At 39.3% G+C, this 9,979-nt stretch overlaps 1 pseudogene; it reads right to left on the bottom strand.

Moving 5' to 3' along the window:
- Positions 1 to 834: 834 nt before the first annotated feature.
- Positions 835 to 1,731, bottom strand: LOC137011596 (uncharacterized; annotated as a pseudogene).
- Positions 1,732 to 9,979: the final 8,248 nt, after the last annotated feature.

The following is a 9,979-nucleotide window of genomic DNA, read 5'->3' as shown; positions in this document are numbered from 1 at the left end:
ACTTGACACCTCTGATGTCAAGCCAAATTAAATTAAATTAGGGCTGCACGATTAATCGTATTTTATCACGATAACGATATCTGCTTCTCTCGATTGATTTTAAATAATCGTCACGATATTGGCCCGCTCTATGAAAATGAACATAATTTGGAAATATTGGCTGTTTTATCTTTTGAAGTTCCTAAAGGTTTTACCAGTTTTATAATGTTGATCAGCTAGAAATTATTTTTCTTTGCTTTACGAATATGCTGGGCAATTTGAATCTGGTTTGTCTTATTGCAAACGAATTGTGTTGCTTTAAAATCTAATGTGAATACATATTACAAAGCGCTCACCAAAACCATGTTTTTTATTGATTTACAATCTAACAAAGTTATCATAGTTGGTTAAATTTAAGTCTTTGTGCCACCTACAGGCCTTTTGGGTGAAGTGTAGGTTGGTAAAGAACTTGCAAAATAGCCATAGTTACATTACTCTTTTGATAGAATGAACATGATTAATAATTGTGATTATAATTTTGAGGAAACTGTGGCACTGGCTGTCGTGTTGATGATGTCTTCTCAATGGATGATCTAGTCGACTCTATCTCTGCTGATACAGGGCTGTGTTGTGGTCGTGTCAAGGCACCGGTCCTCGGTCTCATCTGGAAACGTCCCCGAATCCGGTTGACTACGGTAAACCTCGGGATAAACAGAAAGACTAATATTAGCGTATATGCCATTCTTTTTCTGATGTAACAAGTACATCTGGTGTTATAGGAAGTGTTTCCGGTTCCGGCTGAACTAATTTATGCAGCCTAATAATCCTTTAACGGATTTGAAAATATATAATGTGTTATGTGTATGCCAGGTTAAAGAGATGCGTTTTTAGTCTAGATTTAAACTGCCAGAGTGTGTCTGCATCCCGAACAATGCTAGGAAGGTTGTTCCACAGTTTAGGTGCCAAATAGGAGAAGGATCTACCACCTGCAGTTGATTTCGATATTCTAGGTATTATCAGCTGGCCTGAATTCTGAGATCGCAATAAACGTGAAGGACTATAATGCATTAAGAGCTCGCTTAGGTACTGGGGGGCTAAACCATTTAGTGCTTTGTAAGTAATTAACAAGATTTTAAAATCTATACGATGTTTAACAGGAATCCAATGCAGTGACGACAGAACTGGGCTAATATGGTCATACTTCTTAGTTCTAGTAAGGACTCTAGCTGCTGCATTTTGTACGAGCTGTAGTTTATTTATCAAGCGGGAGGAACAACCACCCATTAGAGCGTTACAGTAATCTACTGTAACCTTGAGGTCATGAACGCATGAACTAAATGTTCTGCATTCTTCATTGAGAGCATATGTCGTAGTTTAGATATATTTTTAGATGGAAGAAAGCGGTTTTACAGATGCTAGTAACATGGCCTTCAAATGAAAGATTGGTATCAAAGAGCACACCCAGGTTCCTAGCTGACGACGAAGACTTAACAGAGCAGCCATCAAGTGTTAGACAATATTCTAGGTTATTATGTGAAGAAGTTTTTGGTCCAAAAATTAGAATCTCTGTTTTATCTGAATTTAGTAGTAGGAAATTACTGGTCATCCAGTTTTTTATATCAGCTATGCATTCTGTTAATTTTGTGAATTGTTTTCGTCAGGGCATGAAGAAATATAGAGCTGAGTATCATCAGCGTAACAATGAAAACTAACGCCATGCTTCCTAATGATATCTCCCAAGGGTAGCATGTACAGAGTGAAAAGCAATGGTCCTAGTACTGAGCCTTGCGGTACTCCATATTTAACTTGTGATCGATATGATGTCTCATCGTTTACTACTACAAACTGATAACGGTCAGATAAGTATGATTTGAACCATGCCAATGCAAATCCACTAATGCCAACATCATTTTCAAGTCTATTTAAGAGAATATTGTGGTCGATAGTGTCAAATGCAGCACTAAGATCCAGTAACACTAATAGAAAGATACAACCACGATCTGATGATAAGAGCAAATCATTAGTAACTCTAATGAGAGCAGTCTCAGTACTATGGTATGGTCTAAATCCTGACTGGAAATCCTCACAGATATTATTTCTTTCTAAAAAGGAACATAGTTGCGATGAAACTGCCTTTTCTAGTATTTTTGACAGAAAAGTAAGATTTGAGATTGGCCTATAATTGACTAATTCTTTAGGATCTAGTTGTGGGTTTTTAATAAGAGGTTTAATAATAGCCAGCTTAAAAGTTTTTGGTACGTATCCTAATGACAAAGATGAATTAACAATATAAAGAAGGGGATCTATGACTTCTGGAAGCATCTCTTTCAATAGCTTAGTTGGTATAGGGTCTAATATACATGTTGTTGATTTTGATGATTTAACAAGTTTAGACAATTCTTCCTCTCCTAAAGCAGTAAATGAAATGAATTTTTCCTCAGGGACACTACAATGCAATGTCTGACACAATACTGTAGTAGACAGTTGCATGGTTATAATTTTCTCTCTAATATTATCAATCTTGCAAGTAAAGAAGTTCATAAAGTCGTTACTGCTGTGCTCTTTGGAAACAAAGCTTTATTTCTTGTTAATTTAGCCACTGTATCAAATAAATACCTAGGGTTGTGTTTATTTTCTTCTAAGAGTTTTGAAAAATAGGCAGATCTAGCAGTTTTTAAGGCCTTTCTGTACTCAATCATTTTCTCTCTCCACGAAATGCGAAATACTTCTAGTTTTGTTTTCTTCCAGCTACGCTCCATTTTTCTGGCTGCAGTTTTTAGGGCTGAGTCTGCTTACTGTACCATGGCATTGGATTAAATTCCGTAATCTATTTTAAGCACACAGGAGCGACTGAATCTAATGTGCTGGAAAAGACAGAGGCAAGAGGTTTTCTAAGCTGTCCGGTATGCTAAGGCGATGAAACTGATCAGGAAGGTTATTGATAAAGCGATCTTTAGTGGTAGAAGTGATGGTTCTACCATATTTATGGCAGGGAGGCATTTCAGCCTCTTTAACTAAATGTAGTATACACAAGACTAGATAATGATCTGAGATGTCGTCACTCTGCTGCAGAATTTCAACGGCGTCAATATCGATTCCATGTGACAATATTAGATCTAAAGTATGATTATGACAATGATTGGGTCCTGACACGTGTTGTCTAACACCAATAGAATTTAGAATGTCTGTAAATGCCAATCCCAATGAGTCTTTTTTATTATCTACATGGATATTAAAATCACCAACAACAAGGACTTTATCTGCAGCTAGTACTAACTCTCATAGAAAATCAGCAAATTCTTTAATAAAGTCTGTATGGTGTCCTGGTGGACTGTATACAGTAGCCAACACAAATGTCAACTTACATAATGTTACGTAAAGCACCATCTCTTTGAAGGAATTATATTTGAAAGACTTTTGACTAATACTGTAAATATTACTATAAATTACAGCAACACCTCCCCCTTTGCCTTTCTGTCGAGGATTGTGTCGATAATCATAACCTTGAGGGCTGGACTCATTTAAAGTAATGTAATCGTCCGGTTTTAGCCAGGTTTCTGTCAAACACAGCACATCTAGATTATTGTCTGTGATAATATCATTTACAGTAAGTGCTTTTGAAGAAAGTGATCTAATATTTAACAATCCAAGCTTTATCATTTGTTTATCATTATTATCTTGATTTTTTTATTTGTTGAACATCAATACAATTTTTTCCATTAAATGGTTTTTTTGTTTTTATTAATTCGGGGTACAGACACAGTCTCTATGTGATAATATCTAGGTGTAAGAGTTTCTATGTGTTGGGATTTATCTGACTTCTGTAACGTTCTGCTTCCTGACCTGGGCCGTAGTTTGTCATGTTTCAGCTCTAAGACTATGTGCCATATTACTAGAGAGAAGAGCAGCACCATCCCGGGAGGGATGAATACCATCTCTTTTCAACAGGTCAGGTCTTCCCCAAAAACTTTTCCAATTATCTATGAAACCTATATTATTCTGCGGACACCACTTAGACAGCCAGCCATTGAGTGATGATAATCTGCTAACTATCTCATCACTCCGACGAACAGGAAGGGGACCAGAGCAAATTACTTCTCCTGACATTGTACTTGCGAGTTCACACACCTCTTTAATATTAATTTTAGTGATCTCCGACTGGCGAAGTCGAACATCATTTGTGCCGACGTGAATAATAATTTTAGAGTATTTTCGATTAGCATTAGCCAGCACTTTTAAATTTGCTTTGATGTCAGGTGCTCTGGCTCCCGGCAAACATGCGACTATGGTGGCTGGTGTCTCTATTTTCACGTTCCGTGTAATAGAATCGCCAATTACTAGGGCACTTTCAACAGGTTTCTCAGTGGGTGCATCACTGAGTGGGGAGAACCTGTTTGATGTTCTTAATGGAACGGAAGAGTGGTGTTTTTCGCGACTAGGCCGCCTCACCGTTACCCAAGTGCCCTGCTGCGTGGGCCCTACAGCCGGAACTGAACAATGTACAGAGTTCACTAAGCTAGTCGCATCCAAAACAGTATCTGAAGCCCCTGCATTCTTACTATACTCGATTAAAGTTTGGATGCGTGTCTCTGATTCTGAGATTCTCTCTGTCAGCCTGACTATTTCCCTACATTTATGACATATAAATCCCTCATCGCTGACAAAGAGGGCTATGCTAAACATGTGACAGATGGAACACGATATAACACTGGGAAAGGATGACATAACTCACCGTGTTTGTAGACTGATCCGAGTTGCCACAGCTGTTTGATGAACGCGTTGGAAGAGGAGCGCGCAAGACTGATGACAAGTTAAACAAGCTAGCGAGATGCAAACGCGTTGTAACAGCGATTTAGATTCAAAGATTACAAGCTGGCCACGTCAGATTAATGTGGTGGGCAATAGTATATATATAAAGTAATGATAATATAAGCAACAAAAAGTACGAGATTCAATAAAAGTAAGAGAAAACAAAGCTATACAGAGATACAAAACACTGAGCAGCGAGGCAGAGAGGCAGACAGGAGCAATTGAGCAATCGCAAAGGAAAAAAGGAAAAAAGGGCTACTCAAGAGGAGGCACTGTCTTCAGGAAACTCAGCCCGTCAGACTGGACTAGAGAGTGCGTTCAATCCTTTGAACAGCTCAAGTCATCTCTTCTGAACTCCGTAGTGTTAGCTCACTCTGACTTCACCCAGCCATTCACTCTTCCTACGGATGCCTTTTTGGATGGTATAGGGGCGGTATTATCACAAATACCTGAAGGGGGATCTACGGCACGACCTGACGCCTTTGCTAGTAAGGCACTCACATGGGCTCAGTCTAACTACCCCGCGTCTTGAGTTCCTAGCATTGAAATGGTCCGTCTGTGATAAATTTAGCCATTGGCTAAAGGGACATCCTTTTACGGTCTGTACGGACAATAATCCATTGACTTATATCCTAACGAAGCCAAAACTAGATGCGTGCGAACAGAGGTGTGTGGCTAAGTTGGCCCCGTACACCTTCGACATCAAGTATATACCTGGTGCCAAAAATGTGGTCGCCGATGCATTGAGGCGTCAGCCATTTGTCCCCAGCCGTGTGAGTCAGAGACTAGTGGCAGAGCCCTACAACCATCTGCTCAAACAGTCTGAACAGATAAGGGAGGAGACAGTTCAGAGTTCCTTTAGTCTCAGCGCAAATTGCCAGTGTGTTGAACATCCTTTGGATCAGTGTTCCTTGTCCTCCGATCAGGTTTCTGCTGTCTTGGAAGCTCATGCACAGTGGGAAGCGGGAGCACAGAATAGAGCTATATCTTGGCTTGCTCAAGAAATCCAACAGACATTACCAGTTGGTCAGAACCCCTTACCTGTCTACTCACTGAAAGAGCTTCAAGAGAATCAGGAAGGTGATCATGTGCTTTCAAGAGTTCTCTTCTATGTGTGTCGAGGTAGTAGACCGTCTCGTAGAGAAAGATCTAAAGAACCTTACAAGGCTCTGAGGTTACTGAAGCAATGGGACAGACTAAAGCTGTTGGATGGTATATTGTACCGCATCTGCAAGGACCCAGTGACTAAGTTTACACATCACCAGTTCATTGTCCCTGATTCTCTGGTCAGTGTAGTCCTGTGCGGCATCCACGACGAGGCAGGCCATCAAGGCCAAGGAAGAATGTTGTCTTTGGCAAGACAGAGGTTTTCATGGGTCGGTATGGAGAGTGACACCCGAGAGTATGTAAGCTGCTGTCAACATTGTGTGGTCAGCAAAACCCCTGAACCAGAGGGAACAGCCCCATTAGAAAGCATTAGAACCACCAGCCCATTAGAATTAGTGTGTGTTGACTTCTGGTGTGCTGAGGATTCTTCTGGCAAGAGTGTCAAGAAGTTTTGACATGCCCTTGACAAACTTCAGGAGAAGTTTTGACATGCCCTGACATTTGTGCTTTTTTCAGTTGTTCATAAACATATTAATGGAAAAAGTGTCATTACACTGTATACAGCACAAACTAGGCTACAATAATATGTGAGGAACATGTATGTACATGTTTGTGTTTTTGAAGGAATAACGTTTATGCGTGGTTATTGAAAAAACAAAAAACTTAAGTCACTGTAATAAAGCCAAAAAATATATATGAAATCTTTGTTCACAAGACTTCTGGGTATTTGAGGTTGTAGACTAGAGTTTTTGCTTCAAAATGAGGTAAAAAATTATGCTGACTACTCTTTCATATAAAACAATAGAGAGATTTAAATTTTCTAAAACATCTTTGGTCAAGAAACACAGTATGCGTGGAGGCATGAATCATTATGAATAATGGGTCATTCTCACCTGAAAAGACAAAAGAATCGCATAAAGAGCTCTAATGAGCTGCATAAATAATGAGCTCTTTCAGACAGGTAGGCTGTGAAAAAACCCTCTGTTGATCATGTCTCAAATCTCATCATGGTGTAAATCAAACATACAGAAAAAACAGCAATACTGTGAAATATTATTACAATTTAAAATAATGGTATTCTATTATATTCTTTAAAATATAACGTATTTCTGTGAAGCAAAGTGTCTGAACAGTTATGTTACCTCTATGGCATTTCATATAGGATTTTAGCTTAAAAGCATGCACATTTGGAGAAATATTGATGGATTCTCATATGTTTGTCAATTTTCTATACAGAGGAGTAATACTTGCAGCCGGAGGGTGCTCTGCCCCTTTTGTCCACAAATGCCTGCTAAAGAAGAATAGGCAATCCAGGAACTAACTGAACTAACAGAGGCCAGAGATCGCTAACTATGGCTATTCAAAACACTTTTCAAGACAATAAATACACGATTGAGACGATGTATGCATGTATTGACTGAATTTGCATCTGAATAGTGCTCCCTCCGTGGGCGTGGCTGCATTAGCGGATAATGAGCTGAATCATGGACTTCTGACATGGCTCTATTTTCATACAGATTACATAAACACAGAATATTTGTTTTCAATTTGACTTACACAATTTAAAACCTGACATTTAAACTTTTTTTAGACACAAGTCTAATTTTTTTGTGATTAGTATTCACTAAGTTACAGTTAATTTTCTGAGAACTATCAGAGGGAGACGAGAGATCACGCATCATGTTAGTTTTCTTTATTTTACAAAAAGCACAACATTTTGTTGTTACTCTGAGTGTACACAAATAAAAGAAGATATTCCACAGATTAAAATTGTATGTGCAACATTGACAGAGTATTTTGAGTCTCTTTCACACTGGTTAGAAAAAAAACCCAGTGATCATGCCGGCGTGACCGCCGACCCGAGGGAGTTAAACGAAACAACCCACCAAGTCAGAACTAGGGCTGGCAGATTTGTAAAACCAGTTAATAGACTGATTCAAATTATGACCCAGAAAACCCTTCTACGTAGCCCTTCGCTCAGCCTTCTTAGGCCAAAAGCTTCCTAAATGTGAGATGAAAATTTCCTAGCAGTTGTTATTCATCTGGGGTATAATATAAGTGATCAATTCATGTATCTTTGTAGTAGTGTTTATGGCACTTCTTTTGCGGGCAGACACTTGAGAGTCTGGCCAACGTTCTTTTGTCGCTCTCCCAGTTTGTTGGGTAACATGCATTTTGCGTACAGGTACTGTAATTTTGTCAGTGTGATCACATCCCCAGTGTCATTGAGTCACTAGTTTTAGACTAGTTTTGTGAATATCAGGGGTGTGAATGTAGCCTGTTGAGAAAAGATTATTTTATTTTATTTGATCATATTTTATTTTTGTGCAGTGAACTTCCCAAAACTATTTGTCTAATTATTTTAAGTCAATTAATTTCACTGAGTGTTGGATTCCTGCATGGGTCATGTATTGTTGTGAGTGGGAACCATTCATTGTAGTGTTTGTTTGAATGGAACGCTTGCCTGTGTTGCACACTATTCCTATTGGGATATCCAATCTCCTCCTCATCGGAAAGGTGTAAATATACCCCTTCAACAAACAGTCTTGGTTCTGAGTCTCAGGCCTACAGTATAAGGACATTTACAGACAGAAGATAGAAGTTCTGTGTTTACATTTCTACAGGAAAGGAGACATTTAACAGATACAACATATTATATTGACAGAGTCTTAGTACAGTAATTACTTTTTTAGAGTAACTTACCCAACACTGTTTCTGTCCTATGAAAGAAGAAACAGCAACACATTGCATGCTCTCCAGCTTGCGAGGCATCAACAGATAAAACCACATTCCGAGTCTCCAGTCTGTGAGGAAAGTGATGTTCACAGACATTGCTGAGGCTGCCGTGAGAGCTCGTCAGCTGCACGGTTGAGCACGCCTGGGACATGAATGGCATGAAGCGACCTCAGATGCTTCTGAACTGCTGGGCAAAGCTCTCGACCACGTGGCCGAATAGGCCGTCCCGAGACACAGCTGCATCGCAACGGACCACTCGACTGGGGGAATCCGCGTGTATTACAAATCTGCAGTACTTAAACATATTAAATGAAACAAATATACTTTATGTATTTAATCTCACTTTATTAACCAGTGTCTTTGCTGCTGACCCTCAATGATCCAATTCAACCATACTTATTAGCAAAAACAACTTTAGATCCAATTCAACCATAGATAAACATTATATTTGTGTTTTATTTTTAAAAAAATATATTGCTGTAGTAAGAGTGTGAACTTTTTTCTCCTGTATCCTATTCTTCTCCAATTCAGAATGGCAGCACAGCTGAAAGATCTGTTTTAGCTGCACCCTTGACTGTACAAGCATGAATTTGCATTTCCTGCCTGAGGCTTATTCATTTAATTTTTGGTGTGAAAGGGTAGTGCTGGGCGGTATACTGGTTCATACCGAATACCGGTATTTATTTTTGTTATGATATGAATTTTAATGATACCACAATAGCGGTATGTGTTCCTTAACCAACGTTCAGAATGCGGCGCAGCCCGTCACTGTTTGAGAGCATCCCGTTTCACTGTTGCACTGTAGTGAGAGCACAGCTGAGATTGCATCACAGCCTATGGTAAGCCCAAAATCCAACAGGTACAGGCAGACATGTAACACAACTCACAAAAGACAAGACCGGACCATGAACATGGGGAAAACAGTAACTTAAATACACAGAGCAATTAACCAAAGTGACAACAGCTATGATAATCAACTTAGTGTCCATGGTGACTGATGATGGCGGGAAACAGAACAAAGGAGATCATGTTAGCCTAGTTCTGTCAACACTGCATTGGCTTCCTGTTAACCATCGTATAGATTTTAAAATCTTGCTAATTACTTACAAAGCACTAAATGGTTTAGCTCCCCAGTACCTAAGTGAGCTCTTAATACATTATAGTCCTTCACGTTTATTGCAATCTCAGAATTCAGGCCAGCTGATAATACCTAGAATATCAAAATCAACCGCAGGCGGTAGATCCTTCTCCTATTTGGCACCTAAACTCTGGAACAGTCTTCCTAGCATTGTCCGGGAAGCAGACACACTCTGTCAGTTCAAAGCTAGACTAAAAACACATCTCTTTG

Source organism: Chanodichthys erythropterus, chromosome 21, assembly GCF_024489055.1.
Source record: "Chanodichthys erythropterus isolate Z2021 chromosome 21, ASM2448905v1, whole genome shotgun sequence".
Lineage (NCBI taxonomy): Eukaryota > Metazoa > Chordata > Actinopteri > Cypriniformes > Xenocyprididae > Chanodichthys > Chanodichthys erythropterus.
Note: the sequence above shows the minus strand (reverse complement) of the source record. Positions and strands in the feature narration are given on the sequence as shown.